Source organism: Myotis brandtii, unplaced genomic scaffold (genome assembly GCF_000412655.1).
Source record: "Myotis brandtii unplaced genomic scaffold, ASM41265v1 scaffold517, whole genome shotgun sequence".
Lineage (NCBI taxonomy): Eukaryota > Metazoa > Chordata > Mammalia > Chiroptera > Vespertilionidae > Myotis > Myotis brandtii.
In genome coordinates this window covers 3,212,360-3,231,829 of record NW_005369706.1, presented here as the reverse complement: position 1 = coordinate 3,231,829, position 19,470 = coordinate 3,212,360, and positions in this window count along the sequence as shown.

Sequence of the window (19,470 nt, the reverse complement as noted above, 5' to 3'; positions counted from 1 at the left end):
CACACACACACACTGCCCGCCAGCCTCGCACTTACTGCGACACGCTCGGGAGCTGAGGGTCTCCAATCGCCGTCATCCTCCTACTGGGAGCCGCGTCGCCCGCGCTCATCCATGGCTCGTGAAGGTTTAACGTGGAAAGTTAAGCCATTCCTCCTCGTCCAGCGCGCCGTTCCCTCCCCTTCCGCGCGTCCGCTCTTTAACCAAAGCTGAGTACCACGGAGCAGTGCCCGTCACACGGTGTCTCTGTTGGTGCCCGAGCCTGCTGCCTCCCTCTCGCCGCTCGCTGAGGATGCAGCGATCGCGGCTGGCGGAGACTGAACATCGGGAGAGGGGTGAGGGAGGGGGTGCGGGGTACGCATATGCCCGGCGCATCGAAGGTCGCAGTGGGAGCAGAGGCTACGCGCAGCCTGGACACCTGCCCCACGCCCTCCTGCGAGTCCAGAACCGGGCTGTGGCGGTGGCTGGAGACTGGGAACCCTTGGGTATAAAAGTCGGGGGGGGGGAGGCAGGTGGGAGCGCGAGGAGGAGAGGAGGGCGCACTTTGGGGTGCGCCAGAGTCCAGCCACGGGGCTGGGGGAGGGGAGTTGCACGGTGGGAAGGGCGCGGAGTGGAGGATAGCCGCGGGAGTGGCTGGTCCTCGCTCAGCGCCTGGAGCTGCGGACCGCGCGGGAGCGGTTTAATGGCTCCGGGGATCCGCACCGAGACCGCCCAGGTGGGCGTGAAGGGGGCCCAAGTGTCGGGGCAGCGGGGCACCTTGGGAAAGCCTTTGTCTCTAACCCGCAGTGGGAGGGGCCTCCCCTCTTCCCGGACCTGCAGCGCCGACCTCGGCACCCCGCGGAGATCTGTCCTCCGAAGCGTCGCTTTGGGGACTGGGTGTGACTAGACCGGAAGGATCTGCTGAGCTTGCAGCGCGCACCTGCCTGGGCGCGAAGGGGCTCGCGGGCCCCCAGCCTGGCCACCCACGTGACTCTGCCCCGCGCGCTGGACACGCTGGAGGGACCTGGGCAGAGGCGCTTCCCATCCGTGGGGCGGTGCGGGCGGGGGAGCAGGATGGAGGGGACTGGACAACTGGGCCCGGTTCCTTTTGCTTACTCTTTGTTTCAGCCCCTTTTCATTGACTGGGCACTTCCTTGCAGGGGAGTTGTGTTTCCTTAAAATGGCGACAGGAAATCCCACCTGCGCGCCAGCCACCAATTAGACTGTCATCATAGAGCGAATTTGCGGGGCGGAAAATCGAGCTTTTTATTGACAGAAATGGTTCAATCTCCGTGTTCCATCAAAACAGGAAAGGGAAGGTGAATCATAAATTAATCCAGCTGGGGTGCTTCAAGCGGGCAGGCAGTAGTCAGTGTAATGGAGTGGCTAATGCTTTTTTTTTTTTTTTTTTTTTAGCACCACTGGAAAAGCGAGAGGACAGCCAAATTTCACAACCCTCATAACTAAAATCCTGTTGCCGTGGAATGGCAGTAAATGATCTTCTTTAGCTCAACAATGGCTTCCTGAGAACCCCATTTAGGAGGAATGCTTTTGAATAAACCTGAGAAACTGAACAGTCATTGCCAACAGAAGAGGGTAAAACGATGGGCAGCCTATCTCAGACAGACCTGCCATCAAATTCTGTCTGACAGTTATTGCTTCCTTCACCCACTTTTGTCCTTATCCTGTTCCCCACTTTGTTAAAAAAAAGGGGGGGGATTTAATAGGACCCACACCATAGTAATATTCTACAAGTTATCAAAAAGTTGATTCTCCCCCTCTCCCCTGTCCATCCTAGAAGCAGCTCATTTAGTATAAAATTACTCATTTTGAGTAGTGTGCATCTTGCCTGACTGGCACCATAATTCTTATGAAAAACTAAGAAGTCTGAATAGGCAAGGTAGGTAAACTATGGTCACAGGTCCATAAGCCTGTTGAAATGTTTACCTTATTAAGCAGAATGTATATTCACTAATGTTGGTTTGCAGAGCTTATCTTTTTTTAAAAATATATTTTATTGATTTTTTACAGAGAGGAAGGGATAGGGATAGAGAGTTAGAAACATCGATGAGAGAGAAACATCGATCAGCTGCCTCCTGCACACTCCCTACTGGGGATGTGCCCGAAACCAAGGTACATGCCCTTGACCGGAATCAAACCTGGGACCCTTCAGTCCGCAGGCCGATGCTCTATCCACTGAGCCAAACCGGTTAGGGCAGCGGTTCTCAACCTGTGGGTCGAGACCCCTTTGGGGGTCGAACGACCCTTTCACAGGGGTCGCCTAAGACCATCGGAAAACACATATATAATTACATATTGTTTTTGTGCTTAATCACTATCCTTTAATTATGTTCAATTTGTAACAATGAAATTGGGGGTCACCACAATATGAGGAACTGTATTAAAGGGTCGCGGCATTAGGAAAGTTGAGAACCACTGGGTTAGGGCATCTTTTGATTATAGTTTTAACTTACTTGCTAGTTTCAGTGCACCAAAAAAAACTGCAGTTACCTGGCATTTTTTGAATTGGATTCAATAGTGATGAATTGAGCTTCTACTCTTTGCCAGCTAAGCACTTCAGATATAAATATTCTCTCATTTAATCTTTGTAACCACTCAATTAAATATTATCCTCTTTGTATAAACAAGAAAGCAAGTTCTAAGTGGCTAAATTGGCCATATCACTTAAGACTAAGTGGTGAAAGGGCAAGTGATTCCTGTTCAGGTCTCAGTTCAAAAAGTCCATGCTTAGTCTTCACCATGATGCTATAACCTTTTGCAACTAGACATTCTTAGGCCTCGAATTTACAAGGATCTCCATCCCCATCTGGATTTTAGTTGACAACCTGTAACTGGAGTACACATGTCAACCTGGAGGCTGAAATGAAGAACTGTCACTATGGGGAGAATTGGGGGTAAGGAGGGAAGAGGTAGTGTTTACGACAAGTAACTTCCATGTGCATTTTTCTTCTTGCCTACTTGTAGGCGAAACTTCTTTTCAGAGTAAGTAGCTCAGCTCTTAAACCCAATTGCTGTGGTCTCAAATGGGGGAAAAGAATGCCATGATGACAACTGTCCACTTTGTGCTTTCTGAGAGATGGGTAACAGAATAAGCACTTTACAGATACTCTCCCATTTATTTTTTGTTGAATTTATTGGGGTTACATTGGTTAATAAAATTACATACATTTAAGGTGTACAGTTCAATAATACATCATCTGTATATTGTGTGTGTGTTCACCATGCCTGTATGGTCAATTAATATTTGACCAAGGAGGCAAGAACACTCAATGGGGTAAAGATAGTCTAGTCAATAAATGGTGATGGGAAAATTGGACAGAAATGTGCAAAAAAAGGGGGGGGGGACTAGATCACCTTCTTACACCATACACAAGAATAAACTCAAAATTGACTAAAGACTTAAATGTTAGACTCAAAATCATAAAAATTCTAGAAGAAAACATAGGCAGTAAAATTTTGATTATGGCAACATTTTTTTTTTATCTGATATATCTCCTTGGGCAAGGGAAACAAAAGAAAAAACAAACAATTGAGACTACATCAAACTAAAAAGTTTTTGCACAGCAAAGGAAGCCATCAACAAAAGACAACCCACTTAATGAGAGAACATATTCACCGATACATCAGATAAGTGGTTAATATCCAAAATTTATGAAGATTTATAAAACTCAACACCGCCCTGACCGGTTTGGCTTACTGGATGGAGCACTGGCCTGCGGACTCAGAGGTCCCGGGTTCGATTGCGGTCGGGGGCATGTGCCTTGGTTGCGGGCACATTCCCAGTGGGAGGTGTGCGGGAGGCGGCTGGTCGATGTTTCTCTCTCATCGATGTTTCTGACTCTCTGTCCCTCTCCCTTTCTCTCTGTAAAAAATCAATAAGATATATTTTTTTAAAAACTCAACACCAAAAAACCCCAAAAACAAACCAATTAAAAATGGGCAAAAGACTTGAATAGACACTTCTCTAAAGAGGACATACAGATGGCAGATGGTCTCTCATTTAATCCTCACAACATTCCTAAGAGGTGCCGACCATTCTAATCCCTGATTCGGAGATTAAGGAGCATATCCCAAGTTCACACAGCTCTAATGGGCACATCTAGGGCTTGAATCCAGAGCTGACTCCGAAGCCGATTCTCTATGCTTGACTCTAATATGTTCCCCGATGCTGGGTGAAAAAAGGTGAAGGGGTTAAGTACAAATGGGTAATTACAAAATAGTCACAGGGATGTAAAGTACAGCGTAGGGGATATAGTCAATTATATTGTAATAACTGTGATGCCAGGTGGGTACTCGAATAATAGGGAGATCACTTTGTGAACTATATGATTGCCCAACCACTGTGCTGTACGCATGAAACGAATACAAAATAATATTGAGTGTAATCTGTAATTGAAAAATAAAATAAAATGTTCCCTGATGCTACAACATCCCTCTTTGGAAGGCTAGGAGGTGGGACAGGTCCCAGATCACTCTGCCTTTAGATGTGAACCACTGCCCTGTGTCTAGAGAGTCCAGGGAATCAGTGTACTCTTTAATAGGTTTGTGAGCTCCAAGGGCACTGTTGATAGATTGAATGTTCCCAAAATGGTACTGAGGTAGTTGGGACACATTAACAGGTTGTATTATGACCTGCCCTGTGGAACTGAGAAAATAAAAATTCTGTATCTGCTCTGAAAGTGAGGCTGGAGAAGGAATTGGTACTGTAAGAGGAGAATTGAATCACTTCAGATCGCTTAGAGGTTTCTAGGAGTCCCGTAGGTCCTTTCTGTGTGGTTCCAGGAAGGAGGGACAGCTTTGTGATAAAGGCCAAGCACATCCAAAGAGGATTCAGCCTAAGCTTCAGCCACACCTGCTGCCAATCCAGCTTCACCCTGTAGTCACCGGGCTTGCACTGGCTCCCTGCCTGAGTTACCCAATAGGGCAGCTGGAAGCATTGCCACCAGCAATGCGCTTACAGAGAAAATGAGCTTTCCTCTGTGGGTCTTCAAAGCTTCCCAAATAATCTGGTCTGATACTAGCAGATCTCTTGTGTATGAGTTTCCATAATAGGATCAAAACTATCTTCTGAATAAGTAGAAACAACTTGTAACAAGCAATAAAACCATCTATGAACAAATCTTACCTTGTTAGAAAGTAAGTTGTTTATTCTGAAATCAGCCTTCTATTCCTATTGATAGGGTCTACCCTGAAACAACAGACGGTCTTCAAAATTATTGGGTTGTCTTTTGACATTTCCTTGCCTGAGTAACTTTTTTTTTAACCATCCTTAATGTTCCTTGGATCTCATCCATAGATGACAATATTTTGACACTAGGAGTTCATTAAACAGCCACAGCAAGAAGTAATTTGGTCATCCTTGTGCAGACACATGGCACTGGGTCCTAACCCCCCTGGTAGCACTGTAACAGGACCTGCTGGCACCTCTCCCAGCTCCCTGATGAACATTCCACCTCACCAGATTTGTAATTGGCTCTGGCAGGAGATCAGAAGCTCCCATGGATAATAAACTGAATTTAAATTAAAATCCCAGTACAGGCCTCTTTAAATATGCCTATTGTCTCTGATTTTGAGCCCGGTCAGTTTTGTAGGGTCACTTATATTCTATCTCTTAGGAGCAGTGGTTCTCAACCTTCCTAATGCCGCAACCCTTTAATACAGTTCCTCATGTTGTGGTGACCCCCAACCATAAAATTATTTTCGTTGCTACTTCATAACTAATTTTGCTACTGTTATGAATTGTAATGTAAATATCTGATATGCAGGATGTATTTTCATTGTTACAAATTGAACATAATTAAAGCATAGTGATTAATCACAAAAACAATATGTAATTATATATGTGTTTTCCGATGGTCTTAGGCGACTCCTGTGAAAGGGTCGTTCGACCCCCAAAGGGGTCGCGACCCACAGGTTGAGAACCACTGCTTAGGAGACTAGGGAATAAGGTTCATTAGGTATTATAACTTGTCGGCAATACAATCTTATTCATCCAAGCCAAACTAAGAACCAAGGCCAGTGACCAGTCCTGAAGCTTAATGTCTAATTTACCTGACATTTATGCATCATTATGCAGCTCAACTGTGCGTGTATCTTCCTAGCTTGTTGCCAAATTGGGTAATAATACCCATCTGATGATCAAGTGGCTCAGTGTCTACAGAATACTAGCACATAATAGGTGCTCAATAAATGATATCTGTTAATATTTTGCACACTTTGCAGAAATGAGCTCTGGGCAATGAATGTTCAAAACCCAAGTTGATAGGCACAAAGTATTGTATTATGCTCACCCCATACTGGAGCAGCAATCAAGCTCTCACCTCTATTCCCGTTTCTCTCACTACGGGAATGAGGAGACAGATGGTATTTCAAAAGTCATAATTATAGCTAATTTTCCTTGATTTATTTTTTGGTTTGCCTTCTATTTTTATGTTCATAAAATTTTTTGACAAAAATTGAGATTTTTTTTAGACCTACAAATTAATTTTTCATACAGATATAATACCTACCAGAATTTGGCCTTAGTTTCTTATGGCTTAAGTTTCCCCCTTTAGAAAAATACTGGAGAGGAGAGAGAGAGAGAGAGAGAGAGAGAGAGAGAGAGAGAGGAAGAAGAGAGAGAGAGAGAGAAAAACATTGATATGAATAAGAAACACCAATCAGTTGCCTCCTGTACATACCTTGACTGGGGATCGAACCTGAAACCTGGGTTTGTGCCCTGACTGGGAATGGAGCCCGCCATCCTCTGGTATATAGGCTGGGCTCCAACCAACTGATTCACACCTGCCAGGGCTAATTCTTTTTTATTCTTTAAATTTTTTTTATTGATTGATTTTAGAGACAGAGGAAGAGAAATGTTAATTTGTTGTTCCACCCATTCATGCACCCACTGGTTGAGTCCTGTATGTGCCCTGACCAGGGATTGAATCCCACAACCTTGGCTATGGAGATGACACTCAAACCAACTGAGCTACCCTGCCAGGGCCCATTTAATTCTTCAATCCATCTAGTGAGAGTTAAGAATTTAAATTGATTTGTTCCAAATCACTTATCAGTTATTTTAGTGCCCATTGTTAAAATTCCTCCTTAGTTGTGGTGCCTCCTTTATCAAATGTTATTACATTTAAATATATAATATACTAGAGGTCTGGTGCATGAAAATTCATGCACGGGGGCAGGGGGGGGGGGCCTCAGCCCAGCCTGCGTCCTCTTGCAGTCTGGGAGCCCTCAGGGAATGCCCAACTGACAGCTTAGGCCCACTGCTGCTAAGCCGCAGTCTGGCCTCCCTCTGTGGGAGGCAACCCCCGCAGGCCAATCTGGGGACAGAGCTGGCCAGTGAGCTGCCGGCCCCACCCCCATCACCCTACCACTGCTGCCACCGGTGGCTCCCTCTGTAGGAGGTGACCAGGCAGGCTGATCAGGGCAAAAGTGCTAGCCGGTGAGCGGCGAGCCCCATCCCCACCTCCATCGCCATCCCCTCCCTCTGACCACTGGCATGCGCCTTGGCTGGCCTGGTGCCGCCTGCTTGCCGGCCCAGCCCCCGCCAACTCATCGTTCCACTGTTTGGTCAATTTGCATATTACACTTTTGTTATATAGGATACTATATATATACTAGAAGACCAGTGCATGAAATGGTGTGGCCCTGCCCACCCATGCAGCCTCGCTGTGCTCACAGCCCCACCCACCTGCACAGGCGTGAAGTCCCCGCTGGTGCCCGTGCACTCAGCCTCCTGCTGACCAGTCTTTGGTTGTTCCACCGTGACAGCATCACGACCACAGGGTTTTTATAACAGAGATAAGGTTCTACTCCTGATCTAACTATTCTGTCCACTGATCTGTCCATGCTTTTATTACCTATTACTTAGATCCTTCTTGTGTGTTTTAATAACTACTAGGGCACAAGTCTATTCATATTTTTCTTAGTTACTGTATCTGTGTATTACTCTGGGTGAATTTTTGGATCATTACTAAACCGATAAAACAAAAACACTAGAATTAGAGTTTTTTTATACTTGTAAATCAACTTAAACACATGCATAAAACATTTACAACAGAAACACCAAATATCTAAGAATTCCTTTGACAAGAAATGTGTAGGCTCTCTTTTCACAATTTTTGTTGTTAATCCTTACCCAAGGATATTTTTCCATTGATTTTAAGAGAGAGTGGAAGAGAGAGGGAAAGACAGAGAGGAACATCGATATGAGAGAAACACATCAATTGTTTGCCTCCTGCATGCACCCAGAGGAGGGCCCTGGCCGGGGAGGAGCCTGCAACCAAGGTACATGCCCTTGACCAGAATCAAACCCGGGAGACTTCAGTCTACAGGCCAACACTCTATCCTCTGAGCCAAACCAGCTAGGAATCCACAATTTTTTAAATATAAAATGTGGCTAATATGTAAGTGAAAATCTGAATACATTGAAAAATATACTATTCAGTTGGAAGATAGCAATTTTTCCTAAATTAATTTACACAAAATTAACTGTACATGAAATCCTTTTCTAAAAATAAAAAATGTATCATGCTAACCATTCACAGCTAAGGCGGTCACTTTTAGGTAAATGACATTTCTATATTAAGAAAGCAAAAATAAGAACTCCTTATGTGCTTAAGTGTTAACTATTCACAATATATTTGTTGACATTCTTATTCTATAAAATAAAAATAAAAGATACAACTCATGCTGAGTGAAAAGAGAATCTTGGTCCAAGTTGCCCAAGTTGCTTTAGAAAATCAACCAATTAGGTATCTGTCACAAATGGGGTTCTTTGGGAAACAGCCTGAGACTGAGATTAATGGGCAGAAAGTTTATTAGGGAGTGCTCTTGGGATCCACACTGGAGGAAGAAAGAAAGAGAAGCTATACCAAGAAAGAGAGAGAATGGGCTATGACATAGTCTCAGTGAAGGTCTTGGCCAACCCCACAGGGAGCTCCAAGCCTGTGAGGCCCTTTGGAGCTGTCTTGAGTTAGGTTGAGGGGCCAGATACTTTACCCCCATATTGGATGCTGGCTGCTATGGGAGGAGAGTATGACCTTAGGTGAATCAACTTTCTGGGCCTGAGACACTCCATAAGGAGGAAAATGAATAAGAGCTTCTGCCAGCAGCAATTCCAGCAGCAGTCCTAAGGAGACATGGACTGTCCCTCAGTGTCCTCTGTCATATATACTTCAAGTACCCCTTATAATTTCCGCATCATATAGCAATGAATACTCAGTAAATGTAAATATAAATGTAAATGCAGGAATTTTTTGAAAAGATTCTTTTTATACACACACAGCCTAGTGTACTTCATGTCATAAAGACTGATAAGAAATAAAAAAGATTCCAGGGTTCTCTTTGTCCTGACTTCTCTGACTCCTGGACATGAAAAACTAGAATGGAAGAATTTGAATCTCGTTTCCTTTGCTTTCCATTCCTTTCTTTAGTGAAGCAGCACAAAAGGGGGGCGGTGGGGTTCGAAGGGGGAGATAACAAGAGACCAAGGTTACCATACATTCTTGAACAGGGAAGAATTCATAGTAACCTATCCATATAAATAAAAGTAGCTAGCCCTAACCGGTTTGGCTCAGTGGATAGAGCATCGGCCCGCAGACTGAAAGGTCCCAGGTTCGATTCCAGTCAAGGGCATGTACCTTGGTTGTGGGCACATCCCCAGTAGGAGGTGTGCAGGAGGCAACTGATTGATGTTTCTCATCGATGTTTCTAACTCTCTATCCCTCTCCCCTCCTCTCTGTAAAAAATCAATAAAATATATTTTAAAAAAAGAATGAGTCTCTGTCTCTATGTTTAAAATAAAATAAAATAAAATAAAAATAGCTAAATTTTCTCACCTTTATGATATGAGGAGACAAAACAGGCAGAGGTAGAAGGGAGAATGGGGAGCAAATGGAGGTGTGCCTGCTGAGGAAGATTGCAGGGGAGGGGGACAGAAGGAAAATGACTGAACACCTCTTTATCCCCATCTCTGGGTCATGTGTTTGCATGTTGCCTGTTTCAACTTCACAGCAACCTTTGAGATAGATACTGGTATTCTAAATTTTCAGAGAGAGGATATGAAGGGCAGAGAGGAGATGTGACTTAGTCAAGATATCACAGGCAATAGCTAAGCTGGATTTCAAACTCAGATCTGTCTGCTCCCAATGACTGTTTCTACCATGTGCTATACATATGAGGGATAGAATGGGACAAAACAATCAGAAATCATTCCTCCATGTGAGCATAACTCTATCACTCAGTGGTTTAATGAACATTTACTGAGGGCTTACCAGGCACTTTACTATTTGTGGGGGATTAAAAAGACATGAGTCTCAGTCATGAAGATCCACTGAGCCTATCAGTCCCATTAATTATTAGGGTGTTGGTTTTGCCATTTTGCTCCTTTGCAAGTGTCAAAGTAACTGGAATAGTTATCCAATTAATTCCTTTGATAGCTTTCACCAAGTTATCTCAGTGCATGTCAAGCTGGCATTTGAAACAGGGGGTGTGCCCTGAGGTAGATTTCTGGAGATAAAAGGGGGATATGCTGTCAAGAACTAGCAACCAGTTTTTCTAATGGAGGCAAAGTAAAAGAATGTGGTTTTAGGGGAGTAAAGATGTGAGGTAAGAGGGGCATTCCTGAATTGTTTGTTGATTTTAATGAAGAACCTAAAATGGTAAGTTAGATGCCATTCGTTTTTTTCATTTGGTACAGCATGGTTACAAGCATGGGCTTTGCGACTGAATATACCCAATTTTAGTTTGTCCTCATGCAAGATGCATGTGAGGGAGGGCAAGTGACTTAGCCTCCTTACTCTTGAGTATCTTCCATTGCAAAACAGGGATAAAAATAGTAACCTAGCTCATCGGATTGTTGTGTGGACGCCATGAGATACAAGCTTAAACAGGGCCTGACAGTGCTTGCCATGATTAGTTCTGTTAAGAATTAGTATTCTTTACTTGAACACTTATTTAACTCTGTTTTATATTTAATATGGGTGACAGTAGAGTCTGGTTATTGTAAAAATAGTCTCTGGAACCAGGCAGTCTGAGTTCAAACCCAGGCTCTGCTGTGTGTTGACTGTGTGACTTTGAACAAGTTACTTAACCACATCATCCCTGAATTTCCTTCTGTGGAGTTGAGATGTTAACAGTTCCTACTAATGGTGTTGTAGTGAGGATTGAGTTTGTGTAAGTAAAGCCTCCAGAGCAGCACCATATAGGAAGAGCCATGAGACTGTTGGCTATCATCATCATTATCACCATCATCATCATCATCATTATCACCATCATCATCATCATCACCATCATCAGCATCAATGGCTCGGATCATGTGCTCCTCTAGATCCACTGACATAGCAAAACACTCAAGCCCTCAGATATACACAAACACACTGCAGTCCAAGCTGCTGCAGACCTAGGGAGAGCAGCAATGCATTCTTCCCCTGCTGAATTTCCCTGGGGAAGGGAGCTGACTTCTGTAACAAAATCTAAGGGCAAGATAAGACAGGAGGACTGAACTGCCTGGGGCACAGCCACCCTGAGGCCAAAGGGTAACCCGGGTGCCCTCCTCACCTCCCTTATCAGCTTATTTTTCTTCCTTCTGCTACTCCCATGCAACTCTGCCCCCAGGGCCTCTCCTGTGCCTGGTCCCAGATTTCAGTGATTTTTTACCAGTGAGCCTGCTAAACTATGAACACTAATTAAGGTATTTGCTGATAACCTCAGGCATGAAACCTCTCATTTTTTACAGAAGGAAAGGTCAATGCCTGCTTTGCTGCTTCCATTCTCCAGCCCTCCCCCTTTTCATATCTTTCGGGGGCATGGTGAGAGCCCACATCAGTGGAGCACTGGGACCCATCTCCTCTACTTGCTGCTCCTCTGGAGGTGCTAGGGTATATGTGCAAGGTGTGCTGGACACATCAGCTGTACTGATCCCTTACAAGATTATGAGTCAAATCAAGGGTTCCGTTTTCAGCTTAGAAAGTGTTGTCTCTACGTATCTGGTCAGTCTCTTTGACTTTTCTCCCACTAGAAACTTTTGCACTTTTAGTTGAAGAAAAGAAGGGAGCCACAATGTGAAGAGGGAGAAGAAAGTTTTAAGTGAGGGCTTTGACAAAGCCCCTGAAAAAGACCAGGCATGCCTTGAGTGTGCCAGTGTCAATGAAAGTGTCAGCTAAAAGAATGACCAGATAGATCCTGAAAGCATCATTGAAACACAGCATTCCAAGCCGGGAAGCTAAAACTCCCTGATAAGTGGTCTTCTAGCCTCTTGGGGCTATTTCTCTTGTTTTCAGGTTATTCTGCGTATCCTTGCTCTATCCTTCACCACGGTACCCTCCCTGTCCCTCTGCCACATGACAGACACTCCAGATATTTGGGAGAAGCTTCTCATGTATTCTCTCTGTAGCCACCACCATCTCCCCCACCCCAATCTGTCTTGTCTTCTCTTCCTCAGCATATTTCTAGTTCCCTTGATCATTCCTATATGTGTATTGGCAATATGTCCTGCTCTTAAAATTTTCACATATGTGATTTGTGCTCCCTTTGGCTATTCCATTGTCAGACTAGGTACCCCAGATTTTGTTTAGAGAAGTTGTTGCTCTGAACCACCAGGCTATTCCTTCAAATTCTCCAATTCTGACCCCTGACGTTGCTCTCTTCCTCTCCCTTCAGCCCATTACAGCTTCCTAACTACTTTCCAGAGGTGTCTGTAAAAGTTGCTGATCTCCAAAGAACTCTCAACATTATTCTCAGGTGCTGGTAGACACGGAATACAGGGGTGACCAGATTGTGTTGAAAGGGGGTACAAGCAATAAATCTTACATGGTGAAAGGGAGCGCAGAGCTAGGGTCTAAAGTTAATATAAAAGAGGGAAGGTACATCCAGTCAAATTTATACCTGAAATCCCTTAAAACTTTGGGTCTTTCTGTTTCTTGGTAAGTATTTGTCTTCTGTAGATTTTGTTTTTCCAACTCATTATTAATTAATCTTTTTATGGTCCTCCATTAATTCTTCAATTTCTTGAGAATATCTACTCAACCCTTGCTGCTCAAGGACCAGCAGTGTCCGCATCACGTGGGAGCTTGTTAGAAATGCAGAATCCAAGTCCCTACCTCAGACCTACTGAATCAGACTCTGCTCTGAACCACATCCCTAGGTGATTAAATGCACTCTGAGAAGCACTGTGTCAAACCATCACAGCCACCTGCAAATATACCCTGCTTCTTTGTCAATGGCTGGAAAAATCTTAAAACAATAGTGCTTTGTTCCAAAATTCTACCAACATGTACCAATCATTTTATCCTTGACGGCATGCATTATTTTTTTATATAAAAGGTGAGTATAGTTAAATTTAGGGATGTTCAAGATGTGGTGATGTGTTTCAAGTACAGGGATAGAGTACTTCACTGTACTTTTAGGAGAAGATGGAGATATAAATCTTTGTCTTGTGATTTAAAAGGTAATGAAGAAAAGGGGCATAAGCAGAATCAAAAGTAATCTCAGGACGTGAACCAAAAAGACAGGATAGACTTGGAATGGCCAGACTGGCTGCAGTGAGAATGAGTGAACAGGCACCACCCCAATACCCATGACTGGAAAGCTCAAGTAATATGGGCACAGTTTACAGAATATCTTGTGGACAGTTGAGCTAAGAAATGACTACAAAGGATGTTGCCATTTTTAAAAGAAGTTGTAAAGGCTGGACTGGGACTTTTTCAAGCTTCAGTTTTCCCATCTGTGAAACAGAGAGTCGTTTCTAGGGTGCATATTGTTGTAGGAATAAAAGTAAACCTTGCAGGACACAGACAGTAGGGTGGTGAAAGCCTGGGGTGGGGGTGGGGCCAGCTGGAGGGGTCAATGGGGGAAATGGGGGCACATATGTAATACTTTCCGCAATAAAGGTTTATTTACAAAATAAAAATTAAATTAAATTAACAAACAAAAAAAAGTAAACCACGCAAAGAGCTTAGACCAGGGTCAGCACATAGGAAGCACTCAATTGGCACAGAGGTAGCTGTAAGTATTCTTGTGTGGGGCCTGAGAGACTGAAAAATAGAGAAAGCTCCTCCAGTGGCAACCATAATAGAAACAGTGATCGGTGCTCACTGTGTGCTGGGCACTGTTCTAAAAGCACAGAAAGTAACACCCATACTCCTCACAGCAGTGCTATGAGGTAGATACTGTTCTCCCCATTTGTCAGAAACTGAGGGACTTGCATAACTGGCCTCAGACAGGATTCAAATGCACACGTGACTTCAAATCTGGTGCTCTCCACTGCCAGGCTATCCCTCTACAGGTGTCCCAGTGAAGACAGGGGAGAAATAGAAAAGAAAGGGAGGATCCCAGCCTGTGTGGCTCAGTAGGTGAGCATCCACCTATGAACCAGGAGGTCACAGTTCCATTCTGGGCAAGGCACATGCCCAGATTATGGGCTCAGTCCTTAGTAGGGAGGTGTGCAGGAAGCAGCCGATCAATGCTTCTCTCTCATCATTGATGTTTCTATCTCTCTCTCCCTCTTCCTTCCTCTCTGAAATCAATAAGAAATATATTTTTTAAAAAATAGAAAAGAAAGGGAGGAGCAAAAGCCCATCCACAAGGCAGAGGTGGCAGTGTGTGAGCAAACAGCCCTGGATGAATAGGCAAAGTCCAAATTAACAGCTGAGGGGGAAAGGCACTGACCGGAGGCTTGTTTTGTTTCTGACTTACCATCCTTGGAAGGTTTGACCAATTACTTGAATCGTGTTGGAGCTGTAAAAAATTATTTAAAAAAAAATAGGATTGTTTTTCTTTGTGAACAAAGAACACTCAGAACCAACTGGTCATTCACCTGAAGCCCATGTGTTCAGCGATTAGTTCTGTACATAGGTGAGCATTTCTCTCAAGTAGCACATATTTAAAGAGCATAAGTGGCTTTTTTTCACACTCCATTTAGTTTACACTGGGTTTACCTTCCTGCACAGATGGCCTGCTTTTCCTCTTCCTGTGCTTAATTCTCACTGAAGCCAGAGAGTGTTAGATGCCCATGAGGATTCGGCGGAGGGAAGGGGTACAGGAAGAGGAGTCAGATGGTGCTCATACAACAAAACGGCAGGGAACGCTTCCTAAAGTTATGACATTATGCATAAAGCATTTAAACATATTTTTGCAGCACATTTAAGAAAATGGGAAGATGCAAGTAATGTCAACTGAAAATAAGATAGAGAACTAAGTAAAATATTCAGTATAATTCTGGAATGGTGACACTTAAAAAGTGTATATAATGTATGTTTTATATATGTACTAATATATCACATATTTTTAAAGACCATGAATTTATTTAAAAATATTATTAGTGGTTATTCTGAGTGAAAGGATTTGGGTGCATTGCTTTTATTCTTTAAATTTATTTTTCAATTTTCTACATTGAGTACATATTAATTTTATCATAAAAAATACCATACATTTAAAAAAGTAAAGCAACATTTAGAGTTTATGCTTTTTGGTTTTTTGTTTGCTTGGTTGATTGGTTGGTTGGTTGGTTAGGCATTTAAATCTGAATTAAAGTTGCAGTTTCTGCTTAGTGTTTTGCCAGGCGGGGGCAGTATTAGTCCCCCAGATTTCTGCAGTTGCCCTGTTACTGGTATGTTTGGGAGAGCCTTAAGTGTAGGGAAGAAGTGAGGCTCCTCATCTTTCAGCACCTGTTCATTGTTTAACGACACTAAGTACACTTGCTCTTCCTATTAAGTGGGAAAGTCAGCCTAGAGAGGGACAGAGGAGGGGGTGATGGTGAGGAAGAACCTGCGGCAGAGCCTTCCTCTTCAGCATTTTTCAGCGATGACTGCTTCAGGGATGCAGCCAGCTGCAGCCTGCAGCTGTGTTTCCAGCTGTGCCTAGTGGGGCTGGATGGTGCGTATATTAAGGGCCCTAGCGGCCCTCTTCCGGAGCATGTAGACTAACAGTAAATGTGGTAGAGCGATGGCTACATGGAAACTCTAAGGAATGGGCTTTCTGGCAATTTTCAGAAAGTTGAAGTTCTAACCATCCAGGTGTCAGAAAGATCAAGTGAGCCAATGTACATAAAATTGAAACCTACAAAGCACTACATTGTTGTGTTTGTGTGAGATTATATTTCTCTCCTTAAGCTCCAAAATTTTAAAGCTTAATCATCATTACTTTCATAAACAAAGCCAACAACATTTTTATTGCTTAGCATATTTTATAATTCCTAAAACAACAATACAATGACCATAAAGAATGCTTTAGAACAACAAAGCAATGATCCATCATTCAAGAACCCAATTATTTTCATTTGTGGGGCCTTTAAAATGTTTATGCTTATATTGTAAGAATAATTAAATTACATTTTTGGAGAAAATATCAACACTAAAATTCCACTGCCTTAAGACAACTGTCATCAATTCTGTGTATTCTCTTCCAAGTTTTTTCCAGAGGCAAATCTTTAGTTTAAACAGTAGTGGATATAATAATTTTAAAAACCTGATTCCCTTTTTCTTTTCTGTTTAACACCATATAAAATAGGAGACAGTTTAGGGCAAGCATGTCAAACTCGTGGCCAGCGGGCCGCATGCAGCCCACAACGAATATTTTTGCAGGCCAGACAATATAATGGTGTGTAAGAAACGTTTTAATAAAAATTGTGTAACTTAATTTTTACAATATCCTGTTATACATAATTATTAATAACGAATTACAACATTTGCTAATGACTGATTATGATAATCGTGTTGCATTCATTGCTCTTGTTCTTTTTTTTATACTACTAGAGGCCCGGTGCATGAAATTTGTGCACTGGGGGAGGGGTGTCCCTCAGCCCAGCCTGCGCCCTCTCACAGTCCAAACCCCTTGGGGGATGTCCGCCTGCCGGCTTAGGCCCGATTCCCGCAAGGATTGGGCCCAAGTCGGCAGTCAGACATCCCTCTCACAGTCCGGGGCTCTCGCAGTCTGGGACCTCTTGCTCCTTACCACCTGTCAGCAGAGGAGATGGGAGAGGCTCCCGCCACTGCTGCTGCTCTCACCAGCCATAAGCCTGGCTTCTGGCTGAACAGCACTCCCCCTGCGGGAGTGCACTGACCACCAGGGGCAGCTCCTGCATCAAGCATCTGCCCCCCTGGTGGTCAGTGTGTGTCATAGCAACCGGTCATTCCGCCAGTTATTCTGCCGTTTAATAGATTTGCATATTAGGGTTTTATTATATAGGACTAGAGGCCCGGTGCACAAAATTCATGCACAGGCCCGGGGGGGGGGGGGATATCCCTCAGCCCGGCCTGCACCCTCTTCAATCTGGGACCCCGCGGGGGATGTCCGACTGCCGGTTTATGCATAAACCGGCAGTCAGACATCCCTCTCACAATCTAGGACCACTGGCTCCTAACCACTTGCCTGCCTGCCTGCCTGATTACCCCTAACCGCTTCTGCCTGCCAGCCTGATCGCCCCCTAACCACTCCCCTGCCAGCCTGATTGATGCCTAACTGCTCCCCTGCCGGCCTCATTGCCCCCAACTGCCCTCCCCTGCTGGCCTGATGGCTCCTAACTGCCCTCCCCTGCCGGCCTGATCGCCCACAACTGCCCTCCCCTGCCACAACCCGCCTCCTCCGCCAGGACTGGCCTCCTCTGCGCCACACAGAGCCGTAAGACCGCCCAGGCCGGCCCCGTCTCCGCTGTGCATGTGGCCATCTTGTGGAGGCCATCTTGTGGTGGCCAACTTGTGACGACGTCGTGCGTGAGGGCATGAGGACCACCTAGGCTTTTATTAGTATAGATGCTTTTCAAAATAAACCTACATTTCTATGAAAATTGAGTTTGTTTTTTTTTTGCAGCCCACATAAACTTAAACCTTGTTTATTGGGCCTGTGTTATCCATTGAGTTTGACATGCTTGATTTAGGATAATGGTTTTTTGCTCTGGAGTCCTCTTTAAGGAGTCCTCTTCTTATAAATAGGGGAGGGAGAGGGCCTGGGGGGCTGAAAGAAAAACCTTCAAAATAATATTAAGCCCTAGCCAGTTTAGCTCAGTGGATAGAGCCTGGGTCCTGGATTTGATTCTGGTCAGGGCACATGCCCAGGTTGCAGGCTTGTTCCCCTATAGAGGACATGCAAAAGGCAGCCAATCAATGATTCTCTCTCATCACTGATGTTTCTATCTCTCTCTCCCTCTTCTTTCTTCTCAGAAATCAATTTTTTAAAAAAAGAATGTTAAGTGGGGCAATACCTACTTCACAGAATTATTGTGAGACAGAAATGAAGTAATATCCATAGCACGACTGATATATGGCCTGGGACATAGTAAGCATTCAATACATGGTAGCTTATTGATATGTCGCTCCATAGACTTTGTACAGGGTGGGGCAAAAATAGGTTTACAGTTGTGAGTATGCAAAACAGAGTTTATTCTTGTATTATTATTTATTAACTAGAGGCCCGGTGCAGGTGCCTGGCCAGTCTGGGTGAGGGGCTGAGGGCTGTTTTCAGCTGGTCACACACTCTTCAGGGTGTGGGTCCCCACTGGGGTGCCTGGCCAGTCTGGGTGAGGGGCTGAGGGCTGTTTTCAGCTGGTCACACACTCTTCAGGGTGTGGGTCCCCACTGGGGTGCCTGGCCAGTCTGGGTGAGGGGCTGAGGGCTGTTTTCAGCTGGTCACACACTCTTCAGGGTGTGGGTCCCCACTGGGGTGCCTGGCCAGCCTGGGTGAGGGGCTGAGGGCTGTTTTCAGCTGGTCACACACTCTTCAGGGTGTGGGTCCCCACTGGGGTGCCTGGCCAGTCTGGGTGAGGGGCTGAGGGCTGTTTTCAGCTGGTCACACACTCTTCAGGGTGTGGGTCCCCACTGGGGTGCCTGGCCAGTCTGGGTGAGGGGCTGAGGGCTGTTTTCAGCTGGTCACACACTCTTCAGGGTGTGGGTCCCCACTGGGGTGCCTGGCCAGTCTGGGTGAGGGGCTGAGGGCTGTTTTCAGCTGGTCACACACTCTTCAGGGTGTGGGTCCCCACTGGGGTGCCTGGCCAGCCTGGGTGAGGGGCTGAGGGCTGTTTTCAGCTGGTCACACACTCTTCAGGGTGTGGGTCCCCACTGGGGTGCCTGGCCAGTCTGGGTGAGGGGCTGAGGGCTGTTTTCAGCTGGTCACACACTCTTCAGGGTGTGGGTCCCCACTGGGGTGCCTGGCCAGTCTGGGTGAGGGGCTGAGGGCTGTTTTCAGCTGGTCACACACTCTTCAGGGTGTGGGTCCCCACTGGGGTGCCTGGCCAGTCTGGGTGAGGGGCTGAGGGCTGTTTTCAGCTGGTCACACACTCTTCAGGGTGTGGGTCCCCACTGGGGTGCCTGGCCAGTCTGGGTGAGGGGCTGAGGGCTGTTTTCAGCTGGTCACACACTCTTCAGGGTGTGGGTCCCCACTGGGGTGCCTGGCCAGTCTGGGTGAGGGGCTGAGGGCTGTTTTCAGCTGGTCACACACTCTTCAGGGTGTGGGTCCCCACTGGGGTGCCTGGCCAGTCTGGGTGAG